The sequence below is a fragment of the Tamandua tetradactyla genome, chromosome 8 (genome assembly GCF_023851605.1).
Source record: "Tamandua tetradactyla isolate mTamTet1 chromosome 8, mTamTet1.pri, whole genome shotgun sequence".
NCBI lineage: Eukaryota > Metazoa > Chordata > Mammalia > Pilosa > Myrmecophagidae > Tamandua > Tamandua tetradactyla.
The window spans coordinates 121,532,067-121,555,342 of record NC_135334.1 but is presented as its reverse complement, the minus strand read 5'-3'; the positions used below and the strand labels follow the sequence as shown (position 1 = coordinate 121,555,342).

At 57.9% G+C, this 23,276-nt stretch overlaps 1 protein-coding gene across 14 annotated transcripts in view; it reads right to left on the bottom strand.

Moving 5' to 3' along the window:
- TSPAN18 (tetraspanin 18) overlaps nucleotides 1–23,276 on the bottom strand; it is a 183,729-nt gene that overhangs the window by 21,437 nt on the left and 139,016 nt on the right. For 12 of the 14 annotated variants that reach the window (XR_013156955.1, XR_013156958.1, XR_013156957.1 and 9 more), the window contains one exon: nucleotides 7,753–7,852. The exons of 1 other annotated variant lie outside the window; for it this stretch is intronic. The gene's annotated coding sequence lies outside the window, so the exon portion shown is untranslated. Of the gene's footprint in view, nucleotides 1–1,741; nucleotides 1,861–7,752; nucleotides 7,853–23,276 lie in introns of all 14 variants that reach the window. One more of the 14 variants, XM_077114478.1, reaches the window with a different exon arrangement.

Sequence of the window (23,276 nt, the reverse complement as noted above, 5' to 3'; positions counted from 1 at the left end):
CCATTCATTTGCTGTGTGACCTTGGGCAAGGCACTACACCTCTCTGTGTCTTGCTCTCTCCATCATTAAAATGGAGATGAAAAACAAAATCTTTGGTGATGGCCGCACAGCATCGTGACTGTATTTAATGCCACTGAGTCGTACCCTCATGGTTACAGTGGTACATTTCATGTTATATGCACTTCATCACAGTAATAGAAAAACAACAAATCCACCAGAACCGCCCCCTGTGAAGATTTCCTGAGAGACTCCCGCAACGCAGGCTCAGTGGTACGACTCGATGCCTCTGCTTGGTTGCAGGGTGACAAGAAAACGAGGGGCCAGAGTCCCTAGGGACGTGCCCCGTCCCAGAGGCAGCACCAGAGCTCAGGCCCTTGAGAACGGACCCCCCACCCCACCCAGCTGACCAGGCCAGCCCCGGGGTGTGGGCATCCCCCCAGGGGTCCGGGCCCCACTCCTGGGGCTGAACCTTCCCCAGGTCATGACCCCCCACGTGCGCTGGGCAGGCGCCCCACCTCCCTGAGCCTCCCCGCCCCAGCTCGGCATGCAGTCACAAGCACGCTGTGTGCTTTCATTGAGCACCTACTGCCTGCCTGGCACTGCGGCTTATAACCAGTGAGGTGCAGCCCCTCTCCGTCCCCCAGGGGAAGTAGAGGGCAGCCCCCAGCCCGCATCAAACATACCCCAAGTTGCCCGAGCCGCGTGGCTAGTCAATATTTTCACTTTTTCTTCATAGCTCTCTGGGAAGAGACTCGGGCAGGGATTGGAGGCCCAGGTTAGCTGTGAGAAACCAAGGCTCAGAATGGAAATAACTGTCCATGGCACACAAAGCCAGACATCGAGCCTGTCCTGGTTTCTCTTTAGTTTGTGGGTGTACACCAGGCTTGCTGCAGGGTTCGGGCATGTTTTGGGTGGGATGGGCACGAGGTGGTGGCAGCGGTGTGGAGCGCGTGGGACAATTCCCGCATCCTTCCCTGGGACACAGCTGGACCTGGAGGATAAGTCCTACCCGAAGGGTGACAGCGAGGCTTATAATTATTCATGTTGGTAGGCGCCACCGTGCCTGTGCTTTACATGAATCATCACATTTACTCCCTGCACCAGCGTGTGGAGTGTGTGCCACACCAAACCCTACATCCATCCAGCTGGGTGAAGGCAAAGCCGGAGGGGCCGAGGGTGGAGGTTACGGCCAAGGGCACGTGGACTAGAACCAAGGTCCGTCTAAAGTCCAGGGCCTAGGTGGGCACACGGCAAGCCTGTCCCCTCAGACCCAGGTCACTGAGCCCACCTCGGACAGCCCCTTCCTACTTTATTGGGAGGTGAGGACGGAGGTCCCAGGCCACCAGGTGATAAACACAAGACCACTCAGAAAAACCTTGCAGCGAACTTGAACCAGGGGTACCAGGCTCATAGCAGCTGTCCTTCCCGGGGTGCCCCCAAGGGTTTCTCATAAATTTGGTGTGCGGCGAAAGGAAATAGGGTTTTTTTCCTGGGGTCATGTGGCTAAGAACAATATTTCCTGAGCATCCAGTGTGTCCCAGGCTCCATTCTAGGGTCTTTGCGTGTATGAACTCACAAAACCTATGAGGTAAGCATTGTTATTGTGCCCATTTTTCAGAGACGGAAACTGAGGCAGAGAGCAGCTAGATGACTTGCCTGAAGTCATAGCTAGTGACTGATGAAACCAAGATTTGAAGTAAGCAGTCTTCTTGGGAAGGACAAAGGATGGGGAGGATTCTACCTTGCTGAGATGAGCAGTGGCCAGAGTTCATGAAATGCCGTCTGCCTTCTGAGCTGGACTCTGGAGACACCATCCTCTCCATCCCAGGGCTCTCGGTGCTCCTGGCCTCCTCTCTCATCCTGCCATGGCCACGGTCGCTGGATTGGCCTCCTTCCCTCCTGCCTCCCCGCTTCAACCCACTGCCTCCCTTTAGCCAAAAGAATCTGTCCAGAAAGCACATGGGACCACATCACTCCCCAGCTAAAAACCCGCAGAAGTCTCTTCAGGAGACGGCAGGGCCCTCGGAGACCCCCCATGGCCACACCTGATACTCCCTTCCCTGACCTCCCCATTGGCCACCTGCTCCAGTCCTGTCTCCCTGACTAGTCAGCTCATGCGGGTCCCTTCAACTTGGATTGTCTTTCTACCTACCCTCTTCCCACTTAATTCCTATTCATCCTTCAACATGCATCACAAGCATCACCCCTTCTAAGAAGCCTTCCTTGCTTTCCCCCTCCTGTCTCCACCAGGCTGAGCTCGGTGTCTTCCTAGTGGGCCCATGCATAGCCTGTGTGGACCTCCACCACGGCCCCTCCCACACCAGGTGCCCGTAAGGACGTCGGCCAGTGTTCCTGTGAGCTCCCAAAGGTGCAGGGTCATGTCTGCACCCTCAGGGCCTCCAGAAGCCTCCTGGAACACAGCCAGGATTGGTACATGGTTTGCAACTGAACCAAGCGAATGTTAATTATGCAACACCTGCAGTAAGGCTGGGGCTGGACTAAGGGCTTTGCACGCATTAGGGCATTTACGCCTCTCTCATCACCTAGATTTGCACAAGGTCCTATTTGCTTGTCCTTCTCTCCAGATCTTCTCGAGGTTGGAGAGGCGAGAGCTGCAGAGGAGGGGAGTGACCAGGAGGACCCTTCCCTTCCCCTGCCCCAGGTCCATTCTCCTAGTGGGCGTGAGCAGCTGAGAGTTTGCGGAGACTCACAGGTGTGCAGGCCTCATGGCTTAACAAGCCTCTGTTCTGAGCATCCCACGCCAGTGCCTAACTGATCCTTAAACAACCTGACCATCTTCCGTGGCTATGGGAGCCCTGTCCCTTCCGTCCGCCCCAAGCCCAGGCTCTCTTCTTCCAGAAGAAAGTTCCCCCTAATGCCATCCCCAGGTCACCCCACCAGTCTGCACCCCCATCTCCAGCCTTCTAGAAGCAGGCTAACCTTCCTCTTGCCACAGGGATCCTGAACTAGGCTCTGAAGTCAGGCACGCCTGGGGTTGGATCCCAGATCTTCACCGTGTGCCTGTGTCTTCGGGCAAGTGACTTAACCTCATGGGCCTCAGTTTTCTCATCTGTAAAAATGGGCATTTGTGACCTGCACCGTGGCATGTTGTGAGGATTAAGTGAGAAGCCCCAGGTAAAGGGCTCCCCACTGCACCTGGCACCAGGTGAGCATGACCACAGCTAACTGTTCTCGTAGGTTACTCCTTTGGCTGTTGTCCCCCATTAGACCAGGAACCCCTAGGGCCTCTGCTCACCAAACCACCCTCTCCCTGTGGAACCGGCTGACCTCAACTCCACCTGTCTGCCATGCATCTTTGGATAGGTGAAGAGGGACTAGAAAGGACATTTATTGAACACCGGCTCCTGGCTGGCCACACCTCCTCTCAGGGGTTGAATGGTGCCCTACCCCCCCAAAAATACAATTTCTACCCAGAACCTGTGAATGTGACTTTATTTGCAGAAAGGGTCTTCACTGATATAATTAAGCTAAGGATCTTGAGATGAGCTCCTGGATTAGGGTGAGCCCTAAATTCCATGACAAGTATCCTTAGAAGAGAAGAGAAGGGGACAAGACAGCCAGGGAGAAGGTGATGTGAAGACAGAGGCAGAGGTTGAGGTGATGCAGCCACAAGCCAAGGGTTCCTGGTAGCCCCCGCACGCCGGCAGAGAGGCGCAGAGTAGATCCGCTCTCAGAACCGCCAGGAGGTGCCGACCCTGCCTACACCGTGGTGCTGTGCTTCCAGCTCCCGGAACCACGAGGCAATCAGTTTCTGCTGTCTTCAGCTACCCAGTTTGCAGTAATTTGCTGCAGCAGCCTCAGAAACTAAGGCAAGCCCAGTGAGGCAAGAAGCACTGTGTCTGTTCTACAGCAGAAGGCACCGAGGTGCGGGAAGATGGAGGCACTGGCCTGTCGGAGCCAGTGAGCATCAACCAGGAGCCATCCCCGGTCAGCCGACTCCAGTCCTGCTCCACGGGGCAGACGTCCAGGCAGGGAGGGACCGCAGGGGAACACAGGCCTGGGAATCTGGAGACACGGTCTGCTGCTCCGCAGGTCTCTGCTCTGTGACCTCGGATGAGTCACTTCCTCCCTCTGGCTTCCACATCTTCATAGATAAAATGACAGCAGGGACCCGATGACCTGGCAGCTCCTCCTGAGACCCAGCCCCTCTCTGAGGTTCTGCCTGGATGCAACCTTAGTGGGACGTGGAGAAGGCTCTCAGGAGGTGAGACTTTGGCACCTCTCCCCTCCACCCACTGAGGCAGAGCTGCTCGCCAGGACAGGGTCTGGTTTCTCCCAACTCTGGCTATTTAGCAATTATGAGGCACAATAAATGCTGCAGCTAATAGCGGGCTACCTGCATGTATCATACGCTGCCTCCATTACAGATGACACCTGAGGGGCCAGGCTTGAGGACTGGATGCCTGGACAAATGAAAGGAGACGTGTGTCCTGGGAAGAGTCAGGCAGAGTCAGATGATGCAAGCGGAGTGTGGATGGCAGACATGGACTCCGGGTTCCAGCGCCACACGAGGTGGGCAGGTGGGCGCTTTGGTGCCCGAGAGAGGATCAGATCCCAGCTCTGCCAGACGTAGCTGGGGGTCCAACCAAGTTCCTGAACTGTGCACCTCTGAGTTTCCTTGTCTGTAAAATTAGAATCAAAATAACGCCTTCTTCATAGCTTGTGGCACACACGGAGCACTGCACCCAGCACGCGGCAGGTGGCAGTAGTGATAGGCGGTGTACCCTGCGTGCTGACCCTCCTCCAGCATCCTCTCATCTAACATGCAGAGAACTCGAAGAAATAAGCGTCGTTACCTCCGTTTTTAAGTTGAGGGTATCGAGGTTCAGAGAGGTACAGCCATTGATCCTGGGTCACAAAGCCAGGAAGTACCTGAGCCAGGATTTCACCCCAAGTGTGTCTTAATCTGCAGCCGCAACTCTTTTAAAAAATATTTTTATTGAGATATCTTCAGGCAACATACAGTCCATCCAAAGTACACAATCAATGGCTCATAATATATTCACATAGTTGTGTATTCATCATCATGATCATTTTTAGAACATCTGAATCACTCCAGAAAAACAAGAGAAAAATGAAAAAAAACTCATACATCCCATACCCCTTACTTCTCTCACTCTTATTGATCACTTGTACAGCAATCTACCCAATGTTTTATTACCCCTTATCCCCACTCCCCCATTATTTATTTATATTTTTGTCCATACTTTTTACTCACCTGTCCACAGCTTGAATAAAGGGAACATCAGCCACTTGTTCACTTTTGTGGAAACAAGGTTTTCACAATCACACGGTCACATTGTAAAAGCTATATTGTTATACAAACGTCTTCAAGAATCAAGGCTCCTGGAACACAGCTCTACAGTTTCAGGGACTTCCCTCCAGCCACTTCAATATACCAGAGACTAAAAATGGACATCTCTATAATGCATAAGAATAACCTCCCAGGATAACCTCTCGGCTGCTTGAAATCTCTCAGCCACGGAGACTTTATTTTGTCTTATTTCTCTCTTCCCCCTTTTGCTCAAAACGGTTTTCTCAATCCCACGATGCTGGGTCCTAACTCATCCAGGAGTCCTGTCCCACGTTGCAGGGAGGTTTACATCCCTGGGAGTCATGTCCCACGTACAGGGAGGGCAGTGAGTCCACTGTGAATTGTGGGTTTGCAGCTCCTCCCATCAAATGCTGATTCTCTGGCCTCATCCCTCCTCCAAGGTTTGAGCCTCCTGGGCCATTGGTTTCCCACTGCCCAGGGGAAGCAGCCTTCTGGCCATCATCCTTGGCCAGGCTGAAGATAAAGGGCTGTCGCCTGCTTGCTCTGTCCCGCCAGGGGCTTCCGAATTTGGAACATGCCACCACCAACCGGCCACATTAGAGCGGCAGACACACAGACCCTCTGAGCCCTGCCTTGAGCTGGTCATTAGCGTGATCCACCCACGGAGCCTTCTAGAAGTCCATCGGCACGCAGTTCCCAAACTCGCCTGTACAGGAGGGAGACAAGGGAGCATCTCTCGGGTGCAAGCTGAGGGGAAACTCGACAACATGAGGTCCAAGGGCTTTGCTGCTCTCGAACAAAAGACGTTCAAAGCGCACTTATGGAGGGACCTGGCGTCCCTCAGCTGAATGGAAAGAAAACGCCCTCCTGGGGTCAGGGTCAGAAGACCCCCAGGGCTCCCCCATGTCACCCAGTCCACGGGCTTGCAGCGTTGAGGGGGCTGCAGTCAGATTGGACCTGGGTTCAACCGCAGCCCTCCCACTTTCCTGCCCCGTGACCGACCATGGACCAACGTAAACCGTGTGGACCTTTCCTTTCACATCTGCAAAATGGGGCCAGGATCACTGACCACCTCAGAAACGGGAAGAACTGGGGCTAAAGGATGTAGGCAGATGGCGCAGGCAGCGCTACCACCTGTGCGTCGGCCGCCCCCTCCTGCCCCTGCCCTGCCTCCCGGACACTGCACCATTGCCAACTTCTCCACAGGGCAGGGCAGGGCGGACAACGGCCGGAGAACTCAAGCTGGGTTCCCCGCGACTACAGGTGTCAGCACGTAAGCTCCTGTGTTTTCGAGAAACATCTCCAAATTCATCCCCTCCCCGCAGCCTGGCTCAAGGGCCACGTGTCTTGGGTTTTGGAGCAACTGAAGCATCCCGGGCTGAGGACACTGTTTCTCAGGCTGTTTAGAGACTCTGGCCACCAGGCGTCCATGACTTTGCAGTGGAAAATATAAGGAGAAAGCTCAACGCTCGATAATGCCTTGATAAAGCCAGTGTCCTTCGGTCGATAATGTCCATCGCGTCTCAGGGCTCAGATGGATGAGGTGCAAACCTCAGTGTGGGTTCATGACACTCGGGCTCCGGGGCGGCTCAGGGCTGTGCTGGCCTCCGGGCACTTCCGGGCGGGTGTGGCCCCGGGGTACAGGGGGTGCAGCGTGGCCCCAAGGCCCGAGTGCACCTCCCGCAGTGGCCCTTGGCCTCGCCGGGCAAAGGTCCTCCTTTAAAGATGGGTGTTCAGACAGCACGACCCCAGAGGCAGCCATCTGTCCCGTGAACATCCAAGTCTTTCCGAGCTTTTCTGGGACACTCTGGTGTGGCCCTGCTGTTTGTGGAGGTGCTGCCTTCAGAAGCCAGCCTCGCATGAGGTGTCCCCAGCAAACTGACAAAGGACGTCCTTGGCCGGGAAAAGGTGGGCAGCACCCATCTGGCCCAACCCCCTCATTTTGAAAATGAGAAAACGGCGGCTGAGAGAGAGGAAGGGGGCCTGGCCAACTGAACCCCGACTGGTGATGGGTCTGAGGTGACAGCCCTGCCTCCCGCAGTCCCCCAGGGCCCTGTGACGTGGCTGTACACAACTGCCCTCGCTGGATCTCTGCCCCACGAAGGCAGGGGCTGGTTTCGTTTCTTGCATATTCCTGGTGCTGAGAGCAGGACCTCACATGTGCCGGGTGATCACAGAATGCGAATGAAGGAATGAATGAATGAATGAATGAATGCAGGGTGGGAATAGAGGAAATAGAAACAGAGAGCAGTAAAGAGAGAATCAGAGAACTAGAAAAAGACAAGCTGGAAAGAAGGAAAGTTGGAGAAAGACAGAAGACAGAGAGTGAAAGAGAGAGTCAGAATAAGAAGTGATACAGGAAGAGACAGACAGACCGAGGAAGCATGAGCTGTGGAGGCAGGGCAGTGTCGGGGGACAGGGGGCAGGCGACAGAGAGAGGGGAGGCAGCTGCTGACCTTTCACCCGAAAAGTTCTCAGGACCTCAGCACGATGGCAGTCTTCTCTCCCAGTGGCCAGAGGGGCCGCTATCTATTTCTTTTATTGGCCCAGCTTGTCCTGTAAGAGAAGATATTTAATTACTGTAGTAAGTCGATAAGGTGCAGCCGCATTACAGAAGCTGTTTATGGACACCCGCCTTTGGAGGCACCACACAGCCGAAGGGCCTTGTAATCTGGGGCCCATTAGTGCTAATGAAAAGCTCAGCACCTGGGGCCACTCCAGCTGCGGAGCCTGCCTGGGGGGCCACGTCTTCTTCAAGGAACTTGCAGCTACCTCCTGGCATGGCTAGGCATACGCTGACGTGCGTGCACGTGTCTGAGGGCCCGGGAGGAGATGGTGGACGTGGGTGGCCCACACACCTGGATGCCACCTGCGCATCTGCAGTGATGCCTATGCCGGTGGGACCTATTTCATCAGACTCTCTCCCCAGAAACCCCAACTCCCAGGAGAGAGAGAGAAATGTGAAGTTGGAAAGACTTCTTTAGTTTTGCATGAGGTTTTGCCAGAAGGCTCCTTAGAGAGCCAGCTTCCAGCAGTGGAAATGAGGGTTTGATTTCAAAAGTTAAACCGCCCATATGGCCGCTTCTGTTCTATCACGCCTGCAGGGAATTCCACAGCCCAAACGCTGGGCGAGGGGGCAGACCCAGGAAAAGCTGTGGGTAGTCCCATGAGGAGAGGGCGTGAGTTCTGGGTTTAGGATGTCTGTTCAGACAAGTGCAAGCCTGCCTGGTGTCAATGAAGGGGTAGGGTCTGAAAGATTCCTACTCATCCACCCACCCACCCACCCATCCATCCATCCATCCATCCATCCACCCACCCATCCATCCATCCACCCATCCACCCACCCACCCACCCATCCACCCATCCATCCATCCACCCACCCACCCACCCATCCATCCATCCATCCATCCATCCACCCATCCATCCACCCATCCACCCACCCACCCATCCATCCACCTACCCACCCACCCATCCATCCACCCATCCACCCATCCATCCACCCATCCACCCACCCACCCATCCATCCACCCATCCATCCACCCATCCACCCACCCACCCACCCACCCATCCACCCACCCACCCACCCACCCATCCACCCATCCACCCATCCACCCATCCACCCATCCACCCATCCATCCATCCACCCACCCACCCACCCACCCATCCATCCACCCATCCACCCACCCACCCACCCACCCATCCACCCATCCACCCATCCACCCACCCATCCACCCATCCATCCATCCATCCATCCATCCACCCACCCATCCATCCACCCATCCACCCACCCACCCATCCATCCATCCATCCGCCCACCCATCCACCCGCCCATCCACCCACCCACCCATCCACCCATCCACCCATCCACCCACCCATCCACCCATCCATTCACCCACCCACCCACCCACCCACCCATCCACCCATCCACCCACCCACCCATCCATCCATCCATCCATCCATCCATCCACCCATCCGCCCATCCACCCATCTGCCCATCCACCCACCCACCTACCCACCCCTCCACCCACCCATCCACCCATCCATCCATCCACCTATTCACCCACCTATCCACTCATCCACCCACCTATTCACCCATCCAACCATCTACCCATCCATCCATCCACCCACCCACCCACCCATCCGTCCATCCACAAAACCACCCATCCACCCATCCATTTGCTCAGCAGACACATATTGAGCTCCTACTCCACGGCAGGTATTCAGCTATGAAATGGAGAAGCAAATGAGCACTTGCTGGGCAGATGGGTGGCAGCAGCATTACGAATTAGGAGAAAAGGAAACAGATAACAATAGATTTGCAGTGAACATCTGATAAATACAGTCCCGTAGGCCTGGGGAATCTACAGGAGGGGGTATTTACTCACTGGGGGCAGTTGGGAGAGGAAAGGTGAGTCTTGAGGGAGTGAAGAGGTGGAGACTGCAGGTGGAAAGGCACCTGCCTTCTCCAGGGGTCCCCTTGGAGACTGCAGCAGCCCTGGGTGACAGCCCTGAGAGTCTCAAATGAGCTGTGTCAGCTCATCAGCACTCATCACAACCAGATGCAGGACCATCTAGGGAAACTGAGTCCTAGAGAGAGGAAATGACCTGTCCACCTTCACAGACCTATTGAGTGATGGGGCTGGAACCCAAGCCCAGGAGTGAGAATCAACACTGGCTTTGCCAGGAAGTGCTTTGCCCCACAGGATTACCCAGAATCCTCACAACAACCCCAAAAGGTGAATTATTGCCCCATTTGGCAAAAGGAACCCAAGGCTTCAAGGTGAGAGTGACAAGGCCGAGAGTCCTCCTGAGAGGTCAAATTCCCTCTATAACAAGCTATGTGTTGGGGAGGTGGAGGGAAGGGGGAGGCCAGGCCCCACTTGCTATGGCAATGAAGCCCCTGAACCCCCCTGGGCCTTCTGTACTCTGGGTGGGATCCAGGTGGGAGAAGATCCTGGATTTAACGAGCCCCAAGGAGCTCTGTGCTAGAACTTTGGCCAGGAGTCAGGCGCTGCACAGAGAAGGCTGTGCAGACTCTGCCCCGTGCGCGGGGTCTCTGCAGCCCTGGGGACGGGAGCCACGAGGCCTGTTTCAGGGGCCGCACTGCACCCGAGCTCAGGGTAGCAGGGTGGGGGTCGTGGTTTTCTCCTGCCTCTGCTCTCCCCCGGACCGCAGTGTCACCACTCTGCAGGGCCTCTCTGGCCAGCGGTGTATGGCATGGCCCATCGTCCTGCAGACATTGAGGCTGGGATGAAATGGATGGTGACAGCAGAGGTCAGCCAGTGGTCCCGAACCCCACAGGAGGCCAGGCTGGTCTGCCTAGTGCCTCGTACCTGGAAGCTCCGCCCCTGCGATGCCATCGCCTGGGTCTCCCGGCCTGACCCCAGCTCATCCTCTTTCCTCCTTGACCTCCTCTCTCCCCGCACCCCTGAGCTGGTCTCCTTGTGGCTGACACAGGGAGGCTCTGTGCTCGGGGCAGTTGGCAGGACGGCAGGGGCGCACCTGCCACACATTTTGGCCCTCACCATGGCCTCTGCACCAGCCTGGCACGGAGCTCGCCTTGGCCAGCTCCCCTGAGACCCACTGCCCCTCCCTGGCCACGAGGCCCTCCTCTGACATATGCAAGAACTCATGAAATTAAGGATACGGGAAAAGTTGGAAATCTGTAAAGGCCATTTCCATGGATGGGAGATGGCTATCGTTATTACTGGCACCTTCATATATTGGAAATAAGGGGATGCCCAGACCTCACTCAGCAGTGATCATCGGAGGCGAGCATGGCGGCGAGGGGGAACTTACGACCTGGCCAGGGTGGACACATACATCCTTCACCGCAACAGCCCGAAATCCAAATCAATTACGACAATTTTTTGATAACCGCATCTAATAACAACGAATACGCTTGAGCATTCACCCTGTGCCAGACTCTGCCAGGCCTTTCTCACTTCTCATTTTCTTCTTCACCTTTGTGGCATGTACTACTATTATCCCATTTTACAGGTGTAGAAACCAAGGCCAGAGGAAGGCAATGAATGGACTGAGCCACCTGGTTAACAGGGCATGGCCATGATTTCCGCCATTCTGATGAAGTCCAAACCAGAGCCGCTGGCACAGCTCTCCTCCCCAGGGCACAACCCCCGTCCCCAGGGCATGACCCCATCCATAGGGCACAGCCCCCCGTCCACAGGGCATGACCCCGTCCCCAGGGCATGGCTCCTGACAGAGGCGTCCTTGTGTCTCCGCCTCAGCTCCCCAACCCAGAGCCACACTGCCCCGGATATCTGGCAGAGCCCCAGGCAGCCGGCTCACATCCTCCTGTGCTGCGAGGACCTTGGAGATGGCACAGTCCTGCCGACCCCGGGACAGATGGGAGGCTGAGGCCCAGCAGGGGCAGAGGCAGGGCCAAGGTCGCGCAGCGCCCCGGGGCTCTCGTCGGTGGCTGTGTCTGGACCAGGCCGCCTTATTAATTGCGCCCCTCCCCGCAGCTCCAGATGGAGCTCAGCCCATCTGCAGGGAGCGCCCAGGAGGGGCTGTCTGATTACGAAGAACAGCTCAGTTCATCAATCACTCCTTTGATCTCGCCTGTCCCCAGCCTCCAGGGCATCCTTTCTGGAAAGAGAGAGAGAGAAAAGGGGGCAGGTGGACACCAGGGATGGAGACGTCCCCATCTGGGGAAGCAAACCCAACAGGAGGTCTCCTACCGGCCCTGGCCAGGCGAGGGGCTGGGCCTGGACCGAGGCTCACAGGGGTGCCACCTCTCCAGCCACCTGGGTTCCAGCGCGCCCGGGCTCTGCCCCAGCCTCCAAATCGGACCAGCTCCCGGGGCCGTGGTGAGGAGGGACGAGGCGCTGTAGGTGCAGCCATGCTGGCTGTGCACTCACTTCCTTCCGTGCTTGCCAAGCGCCGGGAGCGGAGAGGCTCCGGCTTCCTCTCGCAAGGACTCAGCCTGGAGAGAACCCCTCACCAGAGGTCAGGTACCAGGGGTCAGGGAGACAAAGCACTAGCTGCAGGGCGCGCTGGAGGGGAGCCTAGAGCCCAGGGCAGTGTGGGCGAGGGGAGGACGGGGGACAGCACTCCCCGCTCCCAGCGGCAACGCCAGGCATTGGGTAACAGGCCTTTATTCATGTGCGTAAATCACACTTGATCCTCAGCAAAGCTCCACAGAGGCAGTATGCTCATTGCTGTCCTCGTCCTCGTCCTCGTTTGCAGGTGGGGAAGCTAGATGGGGAAACTGAGGCTCAAGGGCAGCAAAGGTCCCAGCGCCGCAAAGGGATGAGCCGCAACTGAATGCCCGGGTATTGCCCGGCTGAAAGCCCACGTCCTCTCCTCCACGGAGACCCTGGGGCCAGGCCGGGGGGGCTGCTTCCTGGGAGCAGGCTTGGGGGCTGCCAGGGGGAGCGGCTGAAGCACTCGCCCGCGGCGCCCACTGGGTCTCATCTGAAGACGGTCTTGTAAACAAGCAACTGGCCTGGCATCTCAGCATGCCCGGCGATGGCACAGATGCAGGATGTGGCCAGGGTAGGGTGGGGGTAAGCTCTGGTTAGGCTCCTAAGGGCGGGTTAACGGAGTCCTGTGCAGAGCCCGCTGTGGATGCAATGAGGTGCTGAATGGCAGCCAAACTGCGAACGCCGAGGGGGCAGGGAGCAGCCTGAGGGCTCTCTAGGAGCTGAGCGAACTCCAGGTGTTCTGTCCCTGCCACCTGCCCTTTCCTCTGCTTCAGGACTCCCATTGGGGCCTTTTCCATCAGAGACTCTTCTGGTAAGGAAACACCCTTAGTGAGCACTGACGCACTCATTTTGCATTGGGGTGTGGAAGCCCAGAGAGATGCACAGTCTTAAAAAGTCACACAGCAGGGCAGGAACCAGGAGCTCCTAATTTTAAGCTCTTCACATCACTCAAGGTGGCCTCATAAGACTGACATCTGAATTTATTTTAACTTCTGAAAACACTTTTATCGAGTCCTCCCAAGCACCCCATGATGTGGTACCCCGTTTTACAGATGAGGAAACCGAGGCTCAGCAAGATAGAGTCACCTGCCCAAAGTCCTCCTCTTGGTTGGAGGAACAGTTGGGGCAGAGCAGGGCTCCTTGTGCTTCTGTCCGGCTTCTCCACAGGCCCCCAGGGACCCTGATGCCCATTGCTCCCCGGGGTGACCCTTGCCACCACCCGCAAGGCCTGGCCGGACAAAAGCCACAGAAGGCACCCGGCCCCTTGCTGTCAGTCCAGGCATTGTACAAGATGGCCGTGTGCAGGGGCCTCTGGGTGCGGGCCCTGCCCCCTGCACAAGGCTCCTCCTCTGCACACACAGGGCGCTGAAGGCCAAGCCACTGGGCGGCCGGGGCTCGGGTGCATGCACAGAGAGGCAGTCACTGTGTCAGGACGGGACCCAGACTCGGACGCCAGAGTCCACGTCCAGGGGGTGCCCCATAGCAAAGCCTACCAGGGGCTGCACGGGGGGCCGAGCTCAAGGGCCGGGGAAAGTGGGGAGGGGAGAGGGCGGGCCTCCCCCCGCCTCACGCTGCCGACACGTCCCTGTCCTCCAGACCCGGTGACCCCCCAAGAAGGCTGTCCGGGGGGCGCAGGTGTGAGGGGGATGAGCACACGTTCTAGGCACACGACCCAGGGAGGGCAGGCTCAGAGCAGGGCGCAGCCTTCCCGTGGCGGGAAGAGCCGGGTTCAGGGAGGCGGGGCTGGCACGGAAGCCAGGGGAAAAGGCAGATACCCCACAATCACCTCCCAGGTCCTGGGGACTGGGCGCAGGCAGGAGGGGGCAGGTCGCCTGGTCGCTCTCCCATGGGGTGCAGAGCGTCCACTCCTGGCCTCCGGGAGCACCGAGCACGCCGCTGTCCACAGAACACGCTCCTCCCCAGCCAGGCCCCGGGGGTCACTCACCCCTGTGTTTCACCCGTGTGTTCCTGCGCTCCTCCTTCCACTCCCTCCCCGTGCAGCGAGCACCCTTGGCCTTGGGCAGCCCCACTGACCGGACAGACCAGGAGGGGGCCCCACAGCCCGCGGGCCTTGGCCCCTCCCAGCTGCCGTAGTTGGAGCTGGTCCCCAGGGGCTTGCAGGCCAGAGGGTCTCACCGGGCCACCCCTGCTGCCCCTGCACCGCACCGGGTCTCCAGGGCACCCCCTGGTGGCTCTGTTAAGCTCCATGCGTTTACTCAGCTCTCACTGTGCACCTGGCCCTGCAGGAAGGCCACACTTCTGGGGGGGGGGGTCTGCCAGGAGCCTGGGCAGGGGGGTCTGCTCCTACAGACCCGCGACTGAACCAGGACTCAGAGGCCACAGGCGGACGCCAAGGCCAAGCTCTCCACCCCTAGCAGGGCCCCCCCTCCACCCCCTCAACCTGGTGAAGTCCGTAGACCCCCTTCAAATGCAACAAGTAAAACATGTAACATTGCAAAGGAAACCAATTACTGAACTACAATGATTAAAGTGTCTTTTTAAAATCTGTCAGAGCAACGCCAATGCTTCTTTATGAAGGTATCAAATTCAGGTTTGGGTGATGAATCAGATAAGTCAAGAAACCTGCAATGGCTTTGAGGGGCTTATATCCACTGACGACCATCTCAGAGGCACGGCTGACAGGGTCACGGCTGACAGGGCCAGGCTTTCCGCCCGTGTTCACGATGGAATGAAGCGCTGAATCTCAGTGAGACGTTCCTGAAAGTGAACCCTTTCTCAGGCTCGCCAATCCTGGGGCAGCCACCCTGGGGGACCGGCGCTTCCTGTGCATGGCAGGACCAGCAGTCCTGGGGAAGGGGGAACAGGCCCCCCGGGGCTGCAGGGAGCTGAGCCCTCAGGCCTCGCACCAGCCCTGAGATCCAGCTGGCCGGGTCTACACGGCCAGGGCGGAGCGCGCAGGGGGAGACGGCCTCCGGAACCCCGGCCGGCCCGAGCTGGTGGGCAGCCCGCGAGCAGCCCATGGCCCGCGTGACAGCTGGCCGCCCACAGGACCCCTCCCCTGTCACCTCCAGCGCCCCAAGCCATGGCCTCGGATATTCCCCTTGGCCCCCTGCCCACCTCCATACGACCCCTTCCCTCCAGAGCAGCCAAAGCTCATTGGTTATTCACAGCTGCGCAGGAACCCCTGGCTGCTTTCCATAGAATTCAAATCTTCAGTCCACACGTGGGAGATTCTAATTCTGGAGAAATCCCCCTGCCTTTGGGACAGCCTGGGAATGGGGTAGGGGAAGCGGCCTCTGCTGCTCGCCGCTCCCCTCTAGGTCTGCACCGGGGTAGGGGCGCTTGCCCACCCCAAAATGCCGGGGACTGAATGCAGGGAAGAGGGTTGACACGTCCCCGGGCCAGGAGTCGGGGGGTCTCTGGTCTCTCAGCGCCCCCCGCCAGCCTGAACCCCCTCGAGGAGCAGGTTTCCCGCGGAGAGCAGGAGGACCCCGCAGCACTGGCCTCGCCCCGGTGGACGCACTCCCAAAATGGGCACCCACAGGCCGCAGCGCGGGGGAAGCAGGTGCTGGGATGGTTTTCTGTCCATCTGCCCCAGCTGACCACAGGGCTGCCTTCCAGTTCAAAGCCTGGAGGAAGCAGTTGGGCCAGAAGGTAGCTTAGAAAGCACCCCCATCTTAGCATCTCCCCCACTTCACAGCCCAGGAGACTGATGGCCAGAGAGGAAGGGGCAGGATTTGGGAACACGGCATCTTATCGCTGTCTGACCTTCCCCGACAGACGGTAAACCTTTTGCTGACCTTTCTCCCCTTCCTTGGCTTCTTTCACGGATACAGGACGTGCTGGTTTGAAAGGATATATGTACCCTAGAAAAGCCATGTTTTAATCCTAATTGAATTTTGCAAAGGCAGCTGTTCCTTTTAATCCCTATTCAGTACTGTATGTTTGAAACTTTAATTAGATCATCTCCCTGGTGATGTGACTCAATTAAGAGTGGTTGTTAAGCTGGATTAGGTAGAGACGTGTCGCCACCCATTCAGGTGGGTCTTGATTAGTTTACTGGAATCCTATAAAAGAGGAAACATTGGCCAAAGTGAGAGATTCAGAGAGAGCAGAGCAGAACGACATAGCCACGAGAAGCAGAGTCCACCAGTCAGTGACCTTTGGAGATGAAGAAGGAAAATGTCTCCCGGGGAGCTTCATGAAACAGGAAGCCAGGAGAGGAAGCTAGCAGATGACACCGTGTTCACCATGTGCCCTTCCAGATGAGAGAGAAACTCCGTGTTCGCCATGTGCTTTCTCACTTGAGAGAGAAACCCTGAACGTCATCCGCCTTCTTGAACCAAGGTATCTTTCCCTGGATGCCTTAGATTGGATATTTCTATAGACTTGCTTTAATTGGGACATTTCCATAGCCTATAAACTGTGAACTTGCAACTTATTAAATTCCGTTTTTTAAAAGCCTTCTGTCTTTGGTCTATTGCATTCTGGCAGCCAGCAAACTAGAACACAGGGGTGCTGGTCATTCCCTGCAGTGGGGATTCATAGGTGTAATATTATCAATATAAAAAGCCACCACTCCTTCCTGTGTGCCAGGAACCACGCCAAGGAAATGCTCAGCATTATCTGAAGGTGCATGAGTTACCCTCAAGTCCTCTAGGGGTCACAAGGCTCAGAGAAGGTGAGTCAGCTCCCCAAGGTGGCCCAGCTAGAGGGAACCTCTGGGGTTCTGTCCCCCATTCTCAGGCCCCAGAAGCTAGGCTGCCCCATGCAACAGCAGGTACTGGCTGGCCTGGCAAGTGGACACCAGGCCAGCAAGTCAGAAGCAAGTGGTAAGAGAACGAGCCGGCGGGCATGGTGTGGGGTTGCATCTAGACAGAAAGCTTGGGGACGCTCCGCCCTCTCTGATCGCGTCCTTCCCGCTGGCTCTCACGGCCAACTGCATCTGTAAGTCCCCAGCCCCACCATGCCCTCCTGACACCCTTCCCCAGGGTCTAAAGCAACCAGCCAGAGACCCTTTGTAAAGCTGGATAATCCACCCCAAAATATGCGGGGCTGTTGCCAGGCAACCTGGCCCACTAGAGAGCCCAGATTTAAATATTTAATGGCTTCACGGGTGTTAAGGGGGCCTGGGAACCAGGAGGGAAGGGGCACAGGCCTGGGTCAGGGGGAGGGCTGCGGGAGCCCAGGAAACTCCTGCCAGGGCGGGGGCCCCCGGGGCTGCAGGGAGGGGCCCAATGAGGGGTGGGTGGCCACCAACAGATTCCGGGCCGGCTGAGGAAGGTGTCGTCTCTGCGGGAGGCAGGGTGTCTGATGGAGGGAACCGGCTCACCAGGGAGCCCTGGGGTCAGGGAGATATAGCAGCAGAGGCCGGGACCCCAGGCGGGGGGCAGTTCCAGGGGACGCTCTCTGTCAGAAGTAAACAAAGGAAGCTTATTATTTATAATATATAATTATTATTACCATTAAGCGGGCACTGTGCCAAGCCCTGATGTCATCACATTATCTGCTTTGAATGCCACACTGGCCCTACGAACAGATGCGTGATTACCCCCAATTTGCAGCTGGGAATCGGGGAGCAGAGAGGGGAGGGGACAGGCCAGGGCGCCGCGCAGCTGCGGGGGCCGAGGTGCACGCAGGAATCCTGCCGCCACGTCTGTCGGGACCCGGCGTGGGCCCGAGGGCGGCTGCGCGGGGGCTGGCAGGCGTCGTTCACGTCTCCCTCACAAGGGGTCCAGGTGGGTGCTGCTGCCACCTCCCTTCTACAGACGGGGGAACTGGGGCCCGCGAGGGGACACGGCGCCAGGCTCGTGGTAAACGGGGCGCCCGGACTGAGGCTCTGCAGTCACCCCAAGCCCATGCTCTTCACCCAGCGTGCCTCGGCGCGAATTCAGAAAGGTCTCTCCCCTGGACCACAACCGCAAGACACAAACACATCCAGACAAATGAAATGTTCTCTCCCTTTTCAACCTGGCGCTTTGCCGAGTCCTCCCGAGTGGGACTGCGAAGAGCGAGCAGCACGGAGCCAGCAACGTGCTCTACGCAGAGACACACAAACCACACCCACAACCCCAGAGAGGCGCTGCTGTCGTGGACACACAACCATGCGGGTACACGGACACACCACACACAGAGGGGACAAGACACCACGCAGGTACACACGTACCAGCACACACACACGCGAGTGCACACACACACACACACAGGAAACAGACACGTACCCCTGCGGCTGCCGGGCACTCTCCTGCTGGGTGATCCCACTGACTGTGGCGTCCTGAGAAACACACCCAGAGCTCCTCCGGCCAACGCCGCTGCCCAATCACGGCTGTTTCTAAATAGTCAAACTGACCAGCAAGGAGAAGAAACCCCGCAGCCTCATTCGGGTGTCCCCTCCTTAAGATAGTAAGTTCCTGCAGGTTCCGTCCTGCTCTACTCCAGCCAAGCAGAGCCCCTTCCATCCACAGCTGCTCCACAGCCCCCAGGCCTTCCGCTTCATGCTCCTGCTGATCCTCACAACCACCCAACAAGGCAAGCAGGGAGATGATTCTATTTGAGGGGCGAGAGGCCCAGAGAGGTGAAGGCGCTAACCTGAGTTTGCACAGCCACTGTTGGAGCGTGTTGCCTTGAATTTTACTGCTGGTTTCCCTGCTGCTTCAACTAGCCCAGGTGCTGTCAGTGTCCCCCCAGTTTTACATGGTCTCCTCCTTCCTGTAAGGGGCTCCCTCAGACCTCAGTGGGTCTGTGGCCACAAATGGGCTTCCCTGGCCTGGCTCCCTGCTCCCTCGGTGCCATGAGGTGGGTTGGCCGCTCGGAGCCAAAGCCCCAGGCTCCCCTCCCCACAGCCCCCCAGCTCCCTAGTGGGCCTCCCTCACCCTCCAGGCCCTGCCCGAGCCCCGCCTGGCCCCGCACATCAGCCTGGTCACAAATATTGGTGACCGAGGGTCCTCTTGGGGCAACGACAATGGATTCTCATCAGCTGGCCCGAATCAGGGGAGGCCACGACCCCTCCCCACATGAGGAATGGCTGCAGGTGTCTGGAGCTCAGGCTAAGGAGGGCACACAACAGAAAACAGAGGCCATGACCCAGTTGCCCCCTCGCCGGAGAAGGGCCCCGAGGAAAGGAACCAAAGGGAGGGGCCGGAGCCCGGGACAGATGGGCAGCCTGGACGCACAGCGTGCTGTCCCCTCTCTCCCCACCTGTGTAACGGAAGGAGGGGGAGGCTGGGCTTGGAGGGAGACAGAGGGCACCCAGGAAAGGGCATGAACCCCTGCTGCCTGGCCACCGAGTCTACCCAAACAGCACTGTCTGCGGGCCGGGAGGGGAGGCTGCCCATTCCTCCAGGAAGTCCCAGGGACGACCAAGGGTCTGGGTCTGACAGAGCTCCAGGAGAGGGTTTCTACTTCCTTTTGGCAAAATAAAAAAAAATAATAAAAGGTAAACCTGCCCCAGGTCTTGGTTCCTCCATCTGGAGAACGGGAACGGAGATCTGAACTAGAACAGGGCTGTGCCTTTCCCCATAAAGGGCCAGAGGGGAAGTATCCTCACTTCGCAGCTAGCTTGTTTCTCTCACTAGTACTCAACTCTGCTTGGTATGGGAAGGAGATAATCCGGAAACCAAGGCGTGTGGTTGCTGTGGGCCACTAAAACTTTATTTACGCAAAGTGCCTGGGCAGGATCTGGCCCCCACACTGCCTGGAGTTTGTCCCCAGGACTCCGGGACTATTTCAGGACTCGCCTTAGGCTGACTGAGTGGCCCTGAGCAGAGGTAGATGGTTAGAAGTGAAGGTGCTCTCCCCTGTTGCGCAGGGGCAGAGAACAGGAGAGAGGACAGAATGAGGTGTCTGGAGAGCTGGGTTCAAGCCCTGCGTTCAGGCTGGGCAGCTTCTGGCAAGTCCCAGCACCTCTCTGAGCCTCAGCTGCCGCACCTGGGACCCGGGGATAGACAGCGGCCACTTCCTCGGATTGTGGTGAGGGTCCACCCTCATGGGCGGTGGGCAATGCTCTCAGCAATAGGGAAACCTGGGCAAGTGGTGCCTAATCCAAACCAGGGCAGGTGGGGCAGTGGGGGGCTCTCTGGGACTGGTGGGGCCTGGCTCAGCGCGCTGGGTGGGCAGGCAAGCGTCTGAACAGACGGCACAGGGAGACTCCTTCCAACAGAAGGGGCTGAAGGAGCTGAGGACTAGGGCTGGTCACCTGCCAGGGCCCAGGGCCTGACCTGCTGCCCTGGTGAACCCAGGGACAGCCCCCTCCCCCCAGACCTCACCCTTGCTGAGAGCTCCTGAGAGCAGGACTGGGCTGCACAAGGGTTGCTGGAGGCTGGGGGAGGCCGGTGGGGGAGGAGGCTGGGGGAGGCCAGCCCTTCAGTGCTGGCCACGGGTGAGCCCAGGATGCGCAGCAGTTGTGCCGAGCCGTGTCCCCACAGCCTTGTCCTGCCCACCAGGACAGTCCCACTTAGCCTGCTGCAGGCTAAGGCCCCCTGTCTGAGGCCACGATGGATGGCAGATGACCCATTCAGAGCCATGACCCGTCAAGGATGTGTCCTTTGATTAGCCCGTTTTGCCGGGGAAGGTCTCTTCTCTGCTCTGCTACAGCCCAGGAGCAACTAGAAGGGGGCGGGAGGTGGCCTGTGGGGAGGCCGGGACCCGGTGGGAGACAGAGGCATCTCCTCTGCATCCCTGGGGCGGGAGGGATGATGGTGGTGATCGCAGTGACAATGCTGACATTGAGAGAGGGCCCACTACGTGCCAGGCACAGTTCTAAGTGTTTCACCTTTATGACAACCTATAAGTAGGTACAGCTGTGCCCATTTTAGAGACGAGGAAACTGAGGCACAGAGAGGTGCAGTAACTTCCCCAGAATCACAAAGCTATTAAGAATCTGGCTCCAGCATCTGGACGCAAGGGATGTTGAAGATGTCCCAAAGCCAGTGGACAAACCTTGGAATGCTCCAAATTAGGAACCACCCCCCACCTCACCAGGCAGGGCATTGAGGTGGGACTCGGGGGCACAGGTTCTGACCCCTGCCCTGCCGCTAACCAGCCACCTGCTGCCGGGCAAGTTGTCTGCCTCCCTGGCCTTCTCTGGAGAGGCAGTGTGCAGGACGGCCGGGGCATCAGGGTGGCCGGGGTTAAATCTGGCCGCCCGCCTGCCCCGTGTGCAGACCTGCACGTGCCTCGGTGCACGCTAATCTCACAGGCTGCCGCGGAAGTCAGCTGAGCTGGGACCCCACGCAGACCCTCCGCACACTGCAGGGCACAAGGAGACCCCCCCTGGCCGCATCAGCTATTCTAACCCCCTTGGAAGCCAGGCAGTTGGCTCACCCATCTCGGCCACTGAGTCGTGGTCTCGGGGCTCCCGAGGCCAAGGCTGCAGGAACGTGTGGGCGCTGCCTATGCCCTTCCCGGTGGAAAGGATTCCGTACTGTCCTTTCTCTGCTGATGAGCAGACCGCATCACTAAAAATGCCAACACAGCCCACTCTGGCCTCCGGAGCTGAGCTAGGTCCATGAATGAAGGGGCTGGGATTTAAGGAGGCTCTCAGGAGCTGAGGGAAGCAGGCCTCCTGCCCCTCAGGAGGGCCGGACTGCAGGATCGTGCCTCCTCCATACCTGGGGATGCGGCCAGCTCGCACCCACCCACACTCTCAAGCCACTCTGCAAGGCGCGAAGCTCTGATGTCGGCTACTGGTCCCAGGGCAGTGTACCCCCACGGTCAGACTGGGCTGCTGAGGAGCGGGCCATGGGCAGGCCCTCGGCCAGGTGCACGCACACTGGCGCCTTGTGCCCGGTTCCTGAGGATGGGGGGCTAAAGGCACAGGGATTTGGGGACAGGTTTGGGTTCCATGGCCAGCCAGCCAGCTAGCTCTGCTGCTTGGAAAGGCCCCACTCTCCAAGCCTTGGGTTCTGGCAAGCCAGACTCTCCCTCTGCTCTCTTAGTCTGTATCTATTCTCTCTCTCTCCTTTCTGAAAACACACACACACACACACACACACACACACACACACACACACACACACACACACACACACACACACACTCTGACTGTTCCTGGGGCGGCAGAAGGCTACCTGCTAACTTCAGCTGGACACATTCTCTTAAACACACCTCACTGGGAGCCCAGCTATAAATCCCCCGGCCCTGCCCTGAGACTGTGACCCTTGGCAGGCAGCGACCACGTTTAATTGAGAGGCGCTGCGTGTGTGAGCCATAGCACAAAGCCCGCTGCCTCAGGACGGCGGCTCCCGCTGGGAGCACTGGATTCAGGAGCCTCCAAGCTGAGAAAAGGAAAAACCTGGCAGGTGTTTCATTTCCCCCTGGCTGCCCAGTAATTAAGGAAGTAGAAGAATCAGCAAGTGCCCAGGGGCAGGGGCGGGGTGGGGCAGGAGCGAGCTTTGGTGACACCTGGTGAGGAGGTTCCCCACCCGTGCAGAGCCCCGGCCCATCCCCGCAGGCCCTAAGCAGCTGGGGCTGGTCAGCCATCACGGGCTCCACTGCAGCGAAAGTGAGATGATGCGCCTGCATCTTGCCTGAGGCTATTATTCCACCAATGCTCCCTGCAGGGTGTAAATCTGAATGGGGAAAATTATTAGAGAAGAGATTCTATGGGAAACAGATTTTCTGTGTAGGCATCAGATCAGGCTTCCAAGGCGGATGTTCTCATAAAAGGCAAACCTAGAGGAGGACGTGAGTCACGGGGTCCTGCGTCCAGAGAAAACGGGGTGGCCGTGAAGGGCGGGTCAGCCCCTCTGGACTCAGAGGCTGCCACTGCCCCTGGGCACTTGCTGTGACCTGGCAGGCTGCGTAACCTCTCAGTGCCCGCCTGCCAGTCGGGATAAATGGGACGTGCAGCATGCACTCAGCCTTCAGTAGGGGATCCATGGCTCCAGACGGCTACGCGTATTTCCACATGTAGCCCGTGACATCCCTGCAAGGAACCAGCATCCCCAAGGCGCAGGTCGGGAAGCAGGGATTAAGATGCCGAAGGACTCAGAGGCAGTGGGAGCTGGAATTCGACTGACCTCTGTGAATTCTAAAGCCTCATCCTGCAGCCCTTCTCCAGTCTTCTTTCCCCT